We start from the raw sequence: 13,420 nt of genomic DNA, 5'->3' as shown, positions 1-13,420 counted from the left end.
TGCATCCCAAACCCGATGACAGCCGAGCTTTCTCCCCCGCCTCCTCTCCACTCCCTCGGAGCGGCGGGGGCTGATGCCTCTGCGGCTGATGAACTTGGACAGGAATCGCCGCAGCAGGAGCAGGGCAACGCCCAGGAGAGGAGTTTGGATACAAGCAGGAGCCGCGTCCAGCCTCTGCTGGGGATGGCACCACCTCCACTCATTGCATCTCACAGTGCCTTGCTAAGCTGCTCAAGCATCACCAAACCTTACTGATTCATTCATGTTCCCCCACTCCAGCCCTCTCTCTTCCTTAAGAATGCTAGTAAGCCTAAGATGCCTTTGCTAATGCCCAAAATATGCTGTGTGGGTTCAGTATTCACTATTCTTGGGTAACAAGGCAAGAATTTCCTCTGACTTTGCTCTGTGTGCCCTGCCATACTCTGAGTCCCTTTCCCTCTGCACTTGCTCCCTGTGTGTGTCCCAGCAGAACACACAGAACACACAGGGCACCACTGCTGGCACGGACACTGCATGGCACTGCCCATCCCCAAGCATGCATCATGTGGGGCAGGGCCATTTCCAGCCCTGTAAACATCATAAACCATGGGAGAGGATGGGTTAGGAGCGCCAAGAACACCCTCCCAGTCCACTGCACTCCTCCCAGCCTGCCTAGACCATGTTTCTTGGCTCTCCCCAGCCAGTGCCCTGTGCAGAACCAGTGTGTGGAGGGTCCCACAAGCACCCCCAGAGCTGTGGGAGCTAAGAACCAGCCTGCAGAGCTGGTGCACAGGGAAGGGGATGGCTCAGCAGGCTGGGGAGCGGGAGAGCAGCCACAGCTGCCCTGGCAGCCACCTCGGCAGGAGCTCTGGTCCCTACAGACCATTAGCCACCAGTAAGGTGACTGGTGCCAGTCTGCTGGAAATCAGGGTGCACAGCCCCCTCTCAGCAAATTCTGTTTTGTGTTTCCAGGGGCAATTCCTGCATCCATTCTCTCTGCCCATGCTCTCCTTGCTCTCATTGCTGCTCCTGCCCATCAGGGCATCTCATCTGCTCAGGAAGGAGCTCTCACACAGCTGCCAATCCTTTCCCTTCCTCTGGATTTCTATTTCCAGCCGCTTTTCTAGCAGGGCTGTGCTTCCAGGCGCTCCCACAATGCTTGATGGCCCCACCGCCCTGCCAAACAGGCAAGGGACATCTGGTGCAAATTAGCGGGAAGTCAAATATACTTCATTTCTTCTTTGTCTAAGCACATCTGAGTCATTAAGTGAGATCATGGGTGCCCATATGCAACAAAAAATTCCCTGTATGGATCCCATGATCAATACTGCTCACAGCCAGGGAGCAAAGGCATTCCTGGCAGGGGGAAGGGGACACCATCCCCCCTTTGGAAGGCAAAAGGCTCCCCGAGCAAAGGCTGGTGACCCCTGAAACCCAAACCTTGCTCATCTGGCAGTGAAACTCCTTGGCTTGTCCTGTTTTCCTCTGCCACCCTCCCTCTGGCCTCTGCAACTGCTTCTTTCCCACCCTTTAATCTAAATAAAACTGAGTGGTTGTTTTTTTTTGGCTGTTTTTTTTTTTTTTTCCCCTTGGCTGGAGTTGTCCGGAGTTGCAACATCTCTCCTCTGGGGTCCCTTGGCTCCCATGACACTGTGTTTACTCACAGGCCAGATTATCATCACAGAGCCCTTTTTCTTTTTCCCAGCAAAAGGCTTGAATTAGGCAGGGCACACTGCATGGGGAGCTTGTCATCCCAGGGCCCATAAACGGCTGCTGATAAAACACAGAGGTAGGAAATCTGAAACCAGACTGAGGAGCAGCAGGGCTGGGCACTCCCCTGAGTCCTGCAGACCATCCCTGCCCCAGGATGAACACCTGGGGGCAAAACCTTCCTCATCTGGCCACCTGCCAATGCCAAGGGGGCCCCAAAGCTTTACCCAGACACTCAGACCAGGGGATGCTGAGAGCCCGGGTGCCTGTTGGCAATGTGCTGATCTGGGGGTGTTTCAGTCTGGGAGAGGTGAAGTTCTGCAAGCACAGACAGTGTCAATGCCAAAACCCTCTGTGTGGTTTTGTGAGAGCTCCTTGGCTGTGAAGATGTGACTAAAGCCACAGCCTGAGCTCTCTAGGAGATGGGAAAAGCACGGGCAGATGTCACCTCTGGGGATGAGCTGAGCCCACAAGAGGGATGGCTCCCCTGCTGACCTCTGCAGCAGGGAGCAGATCTGACATGACCAGAGCCCTTGCCCAGGACCCCAGATTCTGGTCCCCAGCCTCAGTGGCACCTGGAGAATGGGCTCTGAGGTCATGAGGGTCCTGCTGTGGATGTCAGCACACCAGATGGCACACCCAACCTCCTACAGGCTTTGGCAGGGTACAACAGAAAGCTGAAAATGGGGACTGAGGGCCTGAAGCAGGGGAGGGAGACTGCCAGGGGGGATGACAAGTCCTCAGCAGTGTGATTCAGCTGCCCTGGGGTCAGCCACGTGAGGAATGGGGTGGGGAGGCAGCCCCACATGTCCCTGTCTGACCATGGCCATCCTCCCTCTCCCAGCAAGGGGGACCACGACGTCCAGACACAGAATCCAGCAAACCCCCAGCCATGGGCTCTCCACAACACATCCCACAGCACAGAGGGACGTGGGACCAGGGCGAGCCCTGCACTCTCACCCATATCCCCTCCTCTTTCCCCCTCTGTTTTAAACCCATGGGAGACAGAGGAAACGAGTGACCCATTTAGTGCAAGTTCAGAATAAAAAGAAACATCTGTTTGGAGAGGTGCCAGTGTTATAAATAATCCCCCAGCCCCGAGTGATGGTATTCATGGTCCTCTCAGCCGCGCATGCTCTGCTGCTTCCGCTTCAGAGGAAAGGCCAGACCCCGTGGGCTGCTCCCCCGAGCTGCAGGCTTAGCCTGGACTGTGGGAAAGCCCTGGGTGAGCTCCAGGGCTCACCTGGGCCTGGGGAAGGAGGGAGGGGGTGTTGGGAGGAACGGCTGCCATGTGCCAGGCAATGCCCTGCTGTCCCTTCCTGCACCCCGTGCCTCCCACCCTGGTCAAATCCTGCCCACCTTGACCTCCTTGGGGCAGAGGATGTGTGCCAGGGCCTTGGTGGTGCTGGGACTGGCTCATAGTGGTGCTGGAGGCTGGCCAGAGTTTTGGAGCACAGCCCTAAGTCTGGCACTGTGTCTGGGGATGCTCTCACTGGGTGTGGGGAGCAGCCCTGGGCAAACTCAGGGCTCACCCCTTGTAGTGCAATCACCCCCTCAGGGAGGTACAAATGTGCCCCTTGGGAGCACTTCAGCTCTTCCCAGTGCTCTTTTCCAATAGGATGCTCTAAAATATCCAACACAGCCCAGCCAGGGCCGTCCATCACTGTCCCTGAATTTCTCCATTACCCCTGACAGCAAAGACATTTTTGGGAGAACATACCACACTGTTTCACAAGTATGTGAGCAATGTCAGTTATGAACATGGCTGCAGGGACCCAGACCAGGACCCACACATCTCCCTGCATCCCACTGGACCCTCCAGCTGGGTAGCAAAGCCTTGGGGCTGGCTGAGTGACTGAGCTCTCCTATCCCTCTGCCCCAAACTGGGGTCCCAGCTCCTGGGCATGTCAGACTGGATGGGGGTTGCCTGTCCTGAGTCCATCTGCTTACCTGCTGCTTCTCCCCACCAGAGCAGAGAGTGAGGGAAGCAGGGGACATGGAACTGAGGTCAGGAACTATCTTGGCTTCTCATCCCTTGTCCTGGCATCTGCAGGGCATTCCTCTCTCTTGTTCCATGGCTGCCAGAAAGCCATGTCTGCCTTCCCATGGTGATTCCAGGGAAGCTCTCTGCTGGTGTCTGCACAAGGAGGAGAACAGACCCCAGCAAGTCAGCACCTCCATCACCTGCTCACAGCCACTGATCCAGGGTGGCTGCTCTGGTGGGGCCAGAGCCGGAGCCAAGTCCCAGTTGGCTCTAATTAACCACTAATAAGCTGTGAGGGGAGGGCAATGGAGGCAGGATGAGAAAAAGAACCATCCTAAGTCCCAGTAGGATGTAGGGGCTTTGCAAAGCCCCAGGAGCAGGCAGAGAGTTGTGGCTTTAGCAGTCCAACATCCCAGCAAAGGCTGAGCAACCTGATCCTCTTGTGAGCATTTCCCTGGGATCTGTGGAGGAGGAGATAATCTCCGTGGATGCATCAGCTCCTCTCAGCTGCCTCTGAGGGACCCAAGCTAAATTGCTTTGTTCTGGGGTTTTAGGCTCTCGTGGCTGGGATTAGGCACTCACCATCTCTGTGGTCAGGGAACCCTTTGCCTCTCTGCAGGGACTGGGGAGGAGCCTGGCACTGTGGCCAGGGTGGGAAAGGATGGAGCCAGCCAGTGCTGGGTGCAAAGGGCAGAGGCTGCTTTCAGAGGGGCTTTTTGTTCGGCCCTGGTACTTCTGGATTTCTGAGAGGGAGCAAAATGCAACCTGTGGTGCAGCTCTTGGTGCTGTGAGCAGATTCTGCCCCCTCCTGCAAAGGCTCATGTGTGGGGCAGGAAGACCAGGATGGTGGCACTTGGCACCAGGACTGCAGAGATGGATAATCTCCTCCTGCATGCTCTGCCCAGACAGCATAAACCCTTTTTGCCTGCAGGGTTCTTTATAACTTCACCTCTCAGTCACAAATCAGAAATCAGCTCCCCTCTGCAGCCATGCTCTGCAAACAGCCCCTACCCCCAAAACCTGACAGAACCTCCAGAGGAGAAGCTGAGGCAGGACTTGGCACCAGCAGCTGCCAGCACCCCCTGCCCTCCCCCTGAGGGCAGCTTTTAAATGGGCACTGAGTCCTGCTCCTGAATCAGACCATATTCTCCCAAACAGCTCCCAGGCTGGAGAAGGAAACTTGGCAGCTGCCTGGGGGAGAGAGGAGGGGACCCTCTCGTGGTGCCTGCAGCGCCCAGCCCCCAGGAAAGCAGTGTTTCTGTTCTGCCATTGCCTGGCAAAGCCTGAAACCAAGGTGACTCCCACTTTGGAAGAGGAGAATGAGCTTGCAGAGCACAGGGCTTGAAATGGTGTATTTTCTGCTGGCACTGGTTCAGACAAACCCACAAGCAAACATATTTTTTGTATAAATAAGACAGTGTGTCTCGCCAGTTAAAGCAATTCAAACATGAATGTAGCAATTTAATTGGTGCCAATTGCTGGGTCTTGGTAGCATTAAGATTTCAGTCACAGACTCTTTTGCATGGTAGCTGGGCCGGAAGAGGGAGGGCAGAGGGTCTAGCAGGATGGGGCTGAGGAGCAGGATTGTCCATCTCCTGCTGCTTCAGGAGCATCACCCTGTGCTGCCGTGGGAGAAGTGCTCCATCTGTTTCCTGGTGGGTTCCCAGGGCTCAGCAATCAGTGCAGTGCCCTGATATATCCCTGCATTCTCCAATCCTTCCCTGCTCCAGCTCCTGCATCCCACAGCTTCCCACCAGCTCCATCACACACTGGTTCTTACTGAGCCCAAGGAAGAGTGTAGGATGGGTGTCAGTGAGTTCCAGGATGGATAAGCAGGTGCCCCTGCAGGCATGGCCTGGAGGAGTCCATCCATGGGTGCAGGACAAACACCACACACTGCACCACCCTGGCTCTCCTGGCACCAGCCTTTCTGTGTGAGTTTTGTGTGCTCTTTGCTCCCTGCACAGGCTCCACACACCATGGTGTTCTGGTTGGTGGTTGCCAGGGAAGGTTACACAAACAGACCAGGGTGTGCAACAGCCTGGTGAGCACCCAGGGATCCTGGAAAAGCAGGGTGTGAGGAGCAGTACATCACTGTACAGTCCTTTTACCAGACTGGGGGACAGTGGACCCATGGAACCCCTCTGCTCAGCACATGACCCATCCCAGCACTCTCTGTGCATCCCCAGCACGTGTCCCTGTCACAGCTGGCTCTGCTCTGTGCTGCCCATGCTGCTGGAACATGCTGCCCTAGCAGGAGGTGTCTCAGTGGCAGCAGAACAGGACAGAGGTGAGCTTAGCTTGGGAACCCTAATTAGGCAATGGGGGAGAGGAGGAGGGGGAACAGCCACCCCTAAAACAAGCCTCGTTATGTCCAATGTGCCTGGCGGAGCGGAAAGAGCCTCCTGGAGCTGCTCCAGCCCCTCAGGACACAATACCCAGTCTATACCCTCCCCCTGCAGCTCCTCTCCAGGGGATTTCTTTCCCTTGGTTAAAGTACAAACAAACAAACTCCACGGAGTGTTCAGCTCCAGCCCTCCCTTGCAGGGATAGGATACATCCAAGCCCACATGTCCCCAGCTCCTTCCAGCTCTGGGTCAGAGGCAGCCCCAGCTGCCAGCGCTGGTGGATGTGCTCCCACAGGACTCACCACGGCCCCTCTGCTCCTGCCCTTTGCCACTCCAGCCCAGAGGATGCTTTGCTGGAGCCTGACACTGTGGACAGCATGGCAATCCCATCCCACTTCCCATCAAACACCGAGGCCAAAGGAACCTTGAGGACCAGGCAGAGAAGTCCCTGCCTGGAGCCTCTGGCACTGGACATTTGGCCAAAGCCACATCCAGCCAGCATAGTTTCTTTCTGCACAGCATCACTCTCACAGCTAGAGAGCATTTCTTAATGTCAGCTTTTCTCTGGTGTTCACTGAGACAATCCTGTCTTGCTCTCCCTCCTACAGACATGCTCAGTGCTCTCCTCTCCCTGGAAGTGTTGTTCTGAATGCCTTGGAAATCCTGTCACAGACCCACCAAAAATGGGGCTGAAAGAGATCATGGTGACATTGTCCTGTTGCCTGCCCATGTCTTCCCTGGCATGTGCTTTGAGACTTGTGAGTTCCTTCAGCCTTCTGTATTTAAGCCTACAAATATTTCCCCTAAAAGCTCTTTTCTCTCTGTGGTGACTTTTTCTGTGAATGAAAACTGCAAGTCCCACAACACCCAGCGACCGACGAGCCACATCAACCCCTCTCCCAGTCCTTTGCAGCTCCTTCTCATCACCCTCACTGCTGTCCCTGAGCCTCTCCACTCCAAGTCTATCCCTGCTGAAGCACTCGGTGTTGCTTGCTAGGGAGGACCCATTCCCTCCATCCTGCCTCTGAGCTGCCTCCAGCCATGCATCTTTCAGTACATCCCTCAGGAAGAGTTTGGGTTTCCTGGCACCATGCTGCAATCTGGTTTGTGCCCACTGTAGCCACTCTGGTTGGCTCTGGACTCTGCTGGAGCTCTGGCATCCTCCCACACTCCCGTGCACACTGGCTGCTCACCCAGCTTGGTGCCATCCCAGGGTGTAGGATGTGTGCTCAGCCACCTCCCAGGTGGTTCATGTAGGGATTGCAGAGGACCAAGCCCAGGCCAGAGCCCTGCAGCACATCACAAGAAATGCCCAGGACTGTGGACAATAAGCCATGGCTAACTTCTCCCTGACTGCAGTCCTGCAGCTTGTGTTCACACTGACAGTGGGCACCCCACACTCCCAGTCCTGTGCAGGGATGCAGGAGGTGATCTGGGGACAGGGAATTGAATGGCTGTTGTCTCCTTGCCTGTTCCTTCTGTGAGGACCCTCCACGCTCTCGAGCTGGAGGAAGGGACATCTGGCTTTAGGCAGAGAGGAAAAACCCTGTGCATGCTGCAATTGGGCTGCTGTGGCTGGTGCTTGTCCAAAACACCAATCCCTCCTGATGCATTGACTGATTTAGGGGTGTTTCTTGGGCTCAGGGACATTGCCCAGGGTTGGTGGCTGCCACAACAGTCAGAGCACACCCAAGCTTGGGTGACATCCCTGTCAAGGACTGACTCCAAGCCTCATGTCAGACCCTGGCCAGGGCTGCCAACTAGGGCAGCTGCCTGGCAGCTCCCCCTCCAAGCCAGCCTGGCCTGTGTCCCCTGCCAGGCAGAGCTGTGTCCCTGACACCAGCTCATGGTGACCACATGGAACTCACTTCTTTCCTGAGAGCATGGGAGGCACAGGCACCTTGTCCTGCAGGGTGCTGAGGGGGAAATGACCCTCACACCCACCCCTCAATGGCCCCTGGGAAGCACTGGGTCTCAACATTGCTAATCCTTGTCATCAATGGGAAACCCTCTGAAAAGATTTGGGAATGCCAAGCCTCTGCCAACACAGGGTTTGCACACCAGACCAACTGCTTTAAGCCATTTGCTCCATGCTTTAGCATAAACCCCACTTGCTCTGGAGCCAGGATGGAAAAGCACAACATCCCTTTCCACCTTTCAAATCCTGTTTTGGATTACTCCCAGCTGGCAGGTGAGTGCAGGAGCAGGATGCTCTGAGCCCACTGTGAGCACCAAAGCCCTGCAGGTCATGCTAACACCTGGGCTGTCAGAGCTTCACTCCAGACCAGCTCTGCCCTGTTTGAAGCACTCAGCTCTTGTGCTTTTGGGATAGCAGAGCAGCTGCCAACATCCATGCCTAGTAGGGTTTTACCAAGCTCTGCCCTCTCTAAGTACCCAGACCCTGGGCAGGGCTTGCAGATGTCCCTCTCCATGGCCACAGACAGAGGTGACATGATCCTTGGAGCTACCTGCATTCAGGGATGGCCATGGATTGTTTGGACAGGCTGACAGGGGGGTGACACTGCTCTGCAGTGGACACACACTCCTAAAGGATGTCTTGCAGGGCATGGCCAGCAGCCTCCTCCCCATGCCCACTCCAGCCCCACAGCCACCAGCCTGCAGAGCCCTGATGCAGGGAGGAGCAGAGATCACCTGGGCCCTCTTTGCAGGGGGGTCCCCCCGTTCCGTCCTACAGCCACAGCATCCCCTCGGCTCCTCTCAGCCCTGCCAGTCCAGGACCTGGTGAGAGCTGATTTTTCCCATGGGATGCCACAGAATCCAGCTGCCTTCCACCAAACACCATCTCCCCAGAGCTTGGGGGGGCATTTCAGGTTGCCAACCCCGGGCTGGCTCAGGGACAGGGTCCTTAGGGACTGTACCAGCTCCAATCCCATCCGGAGAGCCGGAGCTGGGCAGGAGGGCGAGTCAGCCCGCGGGTGGGCGGCAGGAGCGCTTACCTTGGGCAGGGTCCCCGCAGCCGAGTGCCTGCGCCGCTCGTCCCGCCGGCAAAGCCCCGGAATTCCTTCCTCTCCTCCTCCTCCTCCTCCTCCGCACTCTATCTGCTGCCTGTGAGGCTCTCCCTGCCCTCCCAGCCTGCCCCAGCCGTCAAGGCTGCTCCACTTAAAGGCGAAAGAGAGGGAAAGAAAGAAATGGAGTGAAGGAGAGGGGGGGAAAAAAAATAAAGTAAAATCAAAAGGAGAGGCAAGGCTGTGCCAGGGCTGGGCTGCAGCCAAGCCCTGCTCCGTCCTCTAGCGCATCTCAGCAGTGCCCTGTGCAGCCCCCAGCCCAGCTGGAGGGGCTCAGCCTGCCGGACCCGAGCGTGGAGCAGATCCCGGGGATGTGCACGCGTGTGTGTGTGCGTGTATAAATAAAAGAGACCTCGGGAGGAGGAGAAGGGGGGAGGCTGCTTCGCCAATGAGGAGCGGAGCTGCTCCGACTTCCTCCCTCCGCCCTCTGTGGGGACCCTGTGCAGAGCAAAACTTGCGATTAACGCCCGGCCGACCGGTGTGATGGGTGAAAAAAAAAATTAAAAAAAAAAAATTTAAAAGGAGGAGAAGCCAAAGCAGCTGCAAGGAGAGGGGAGTTTGCTGCGGGCTGCGATGGGGCGAGCGATGGGCCCGGCTGGCAGGAACAAAAGGAGCCGGAGCAGCCCGGCTATCGCCTCCTTAAACCGGAGGGAAGGAGCTGCTCTCTCTCTGTGTCTGCTTTCAATTCTGGCCTTTTCCCCTGTTTTCTTTTTCTTTTATTTTCTTTCTCTTTTTTCCCCTCAAGCCCCCCTTCCCGTTTTCTTTTTTTTTTTTTTTTTTTTTTTTTCCCTCTTTCTCAGGATATGAGGGGATGTTTAGAAAATCCACTGCCCACGCCAGCAGCTGACTCATGTTTTTATTAAAGAAGGCCTGCACTGAACTGACTCCATGTATTCCCCCCAGATGCCTCCCTGTGCTGTGCTGTGCTGGCCCTGCAGCTCCTGGCCCCTGGCCCCCGACTGGCACTGCCCCTTGGGCATCACCAACACACCCTTGAACTCTTCTTTTTTTGGAAAGGGGGATAAAAGGTTTTCTGCAGCAGAGGGTGGGTTTAGCTGGGGATTTGGGGCTGTTGGTGCTGCTGAGAGCTGAAGAGGTGGCAGGATGAACACCTCAGCCTTGCCATCATCTCAGATGTCCTACACCCCTAGTGCCCTGGTAGGGATGGAATCCAGATGATGAACCAGCTTTCAATCCTTCCACCATCTTAATGGGTTCAAATTAAGTTTCTGAGAAATTTTCAGTAGGCAGAACATTATCATGTGTCCAGAAGGGGATTTTTTCAATTTGTTTTAGCACTGTAACGAGGGATAGGTCATCTTTGGATGAAAACTGCCTTTTGACCCATCAGTTTTCTCATCACCATTTTCATCTTGGGGATGCTTAAGGGTGGGCAGGCATTGGAACAGGCTGTGAAGGGAAGTGGTGGAATCACATCCCTGGAACTGTTCAAAAATGTCTAGATGTGACAGCTGGGGACATGGGTTAGTGGTGAAGATGGCTGTGGTGGGCCAAACTCAATGATCTTAGACGCCTTTTTTAACTTTAACCATTCTGTGTTTCTCTCTGATCCAAACAACAAAAAGTGCAAAACTGCACTGGCTATCCTGAAAAGATACCTGTCCATCTTTCTATAATTTTCCTTTCTAAGAATTAAAAAGCCCTCCCCATAATGACAACACTGCAGGAATCTGTGTTTCTGCCTTTTCTGCAAGGCAGACTCATCCCCTCCTGCCAAGCTAGTAAATGCCTGCACAATGGCCACAGGGAGTGATTCTCTGGCTGGGCCAGCCCAAGAGATTTGCTGCTTATCTTGCATTATCTCCATGTTTTCTTTGTATCTATGGAGAACCGAAGGGGAGGTGTTTATTTGTGCAGCTGTGGAGGGTGAGCAGAGCCAGGCTGCAGCACCCAGGTTGTCCCTGTGTGCCACTCATGGCACGGGCTGGTGTGCCAGCTCCATGCCAGGACAGCTGCCAGAGGGACACAGCCCTGGCTCCAATGGGCTCCCCAACTCCAGACCTGGTGGTGGCCCTGTGTCAGGGGCCCTGTCCCCCCTGTTCCCTCTGTCCCTGGGCTGGGACAGGCTGCTGTGCAGAAATGGAGCCAACAGCGAGAGAGCAGCTTGTGTGGGGGGCAGGCGGCACAGGGGACGTGCTGTGCACATGGCTCTTCAAGGCTTTTCTCAAGGGACAAAGATGTGTCTGGTGGGTCCATGTGTGAAGAACTAAGGGCTGCTGGGAATTGTCAGCAGAGCTATTTCCTGGCAGTGTCCCCTCTCCAAGGACATGAGTGCTCCAGACAGAGTGGGAGAGGGAGAAACCCACTGGTGCAATCCTGCTGGGCCCTTGCACTGAGGATGGGCTACCTGGGGTGAGCAGGGGGTGGAAAAGGTGACACAGACCATGCTTGAGGGCAGAGCATCCCGAGCCTGAAGTGGGATGTATTTCCCCCTGTGTCCTTTGCAAACGGATGGCACCAATACCCACTCCAGGCTGGGACTCCAGGAAGAATCTGGCAAACAAAACCTCCCAGTCTGCAAAGGCCAGGATTCATTGTTTGGGGATGCTGAGAGAGCCCTGGGGAGCCCAAAGCAGCCCAGCAAGCACATGTCAGCCCACTCTGTGCATCCCCAGGGAGCACCCACAGCCGCACACTTTGTTTAGGAACAGCACGTCAGGGTTACAGCAGCTCCTGGGAAAGGCCAGCTCAGAGGAAGCACCAAAGGCAGAGGAACTCGCCTGTGCAAGTGTGTGGGTGGAGGGCAGCAGCTCTGCTACTTCAGCCTCATCAACCCTTCATTGCTCACCTCTATTTTTGGTGCTTTGTGGTGCTGCAGGACCCAGTGGTCCCCCTGGGGCTGGGACAGCTGCAGTGTGGGATGCCAGACCCCTCTCAGCTGAGACTTCCAGCCTCAGTAAGCATCATTAAGTGCTAACGGGGGCTTGGGGTCATGTAGTGCAGCATGTCTGTTGGGGAAATCAGCCACTGAGACAGGACATGCCAGGGTATTTGGTCTGCTCTGGCATCATGTGGATTGAAGCAGGTCTCTGAACTGCTGTTCCATCCCAGGCAGAGCTGGGAGCACAGAGAAAAGCCCACATCCCCTGCCTGACATAGGAGAGAGGAGAGAGACCAGAGACAAATGACCCAAGACAATGGTGGAAACAGCCAGGCTGGGGTCAGCAACAAGTACCCTGTGCCAGCAGGTGACATGCAGATACGAAAGAAGCAGCAGATGTTGGCCTATCCACTTCTCTGAAGGTTTGATGAGGGCCAGATTTGCTCCAGCTTCAGGTTTTCAGAGCCTCTATCAACTCCAAGCCAGCCCAGGAATTCCAGCATTGCTCTGAAGTGGTGTCAAGCAGCAGACCACAAGAGAGGAGGGGCGGGTGCCAGGGAGCACAGCACCACATCTGGGCAGCCCATCTGGTGTGGCAGCTGCCAGCACTTGCTCCTGGCTGGATCCAGCTCCTGGGCCCTGCAGGGAGCTGCACCAAGGCTGCATCCAGCATCTCTAAAGCTCTGCCCTGGTACCCAGAGGAGACTGTACCCCCTGTGCTCTGTGGTCCTGCTTTGTCTGGGTGGGTGACACCAATGCCCAGGGAGGAAGGGGAGCTAGAAACTGCTGGGCTTCTTCAAAGTGAGTGTATGCCCAGGCATAACATGAAGGGGAGCATCCTGGGAGGATCCTGCAGCATTCCCCAGCACTGGGAACACTCCTGCAGTGCTGGAAACCAGGGATTCCAGCAGTGCCAGGAGGTAGAACTGAGCCATACACATGTATAGTGCTGTTCCTTATGGGCTGCCCGTTCCCCACGTCCCCTGGGCTGGGGCTTGGAGGAGGCAGCAGCCAGAGGACGATGTTTTCCCGCTGCCTTTCCCCACCTCGGGGCCCTCCCGACCCCGTCCCACGCACTCTCCTCACCCCCACCACGAGCCCTGGTATGAAATGTGCTCGGCAGAGCCCCGGGAGGCAGCGACAGGCTCTGGGTGAATACTAATAACGATGCCGGCCACTCACCACAGACTTTCCCACACATCTGCAGCCACTTAATGTGGGAATCGTTAACCCTCTGCTTGCACCACGCCTGAAACACAGCCAAGGACTGAAACCGGGATGCTCCCCACCAGGGCAGGGGGAATCACATCCCCAACCCACTGAGAGCAGGGCTCACACCTCCTGGGAAGTGCTGAGGGCTGCCAGCATGTGTCCCTGTCCTCAGTGCCCTCTTGAGGATAGTCACAAAATCTGTGGCATTGGCATTGGCATTTGCCAAGAAAGCTGATCCAGATCCCAGAGGAGGAACACTGAGCCCTGGATGGGGAGAGGGGAGCTGCATGGCAGCACTGGTGGCACATCCACTTGGGCT

At 55.8% G+C, this 13,420-nt stretch overlaps 1 protein-coding gene across 2 annotated transcripts in view; it reads right to left on the bottom strand.

Moving 5' to 3' along the window:
* PDGFRB (platelet derived growth factor receptor beta) overlaps positions 1 to 9,406 on the bottom strand; it is a 31,044-nt gene extending 21,638 nt beyond the window's left edge. Inside the window, exon 1 of one of the 2 annotated variants that reach the window (XM_056502016.1) lies at positions 8,979 to 9,406. The gene's annotated coding sequence lies outside the window, so the exon portion shown is untranslated. Of the gene's footprint in view, positions 1 to 3,639; positions 3,802 to 8,978 lie in introns of those variants that run through there. The other variant, XM_056502017.1, reaches the window with a different exon arrangement.
* Between the last annotated feature and the right edge of the window lie 4,014 nt (positions 9,407 to 13,420).

Source organism: Oenanthe melanoleuca, chromosome 13 (assembly GCF_029582105.1).
Source record: "Oenanthe melanoleuca isolate GR-GAL-2019-014 chromosome 13, OMel1.0, whole genome shotgun sequence".
Classification (NCBI taxonomy): domain Eukaryota; kingdom Metazoa; phylum Chordata; class Aves; order Passeriformes; family Muscicapidae; genus Oenanthe; species Oenanthe melanoleuca.
This window is presented reverse-complemented; position numbering and strand designations above follow the sequence as displayed.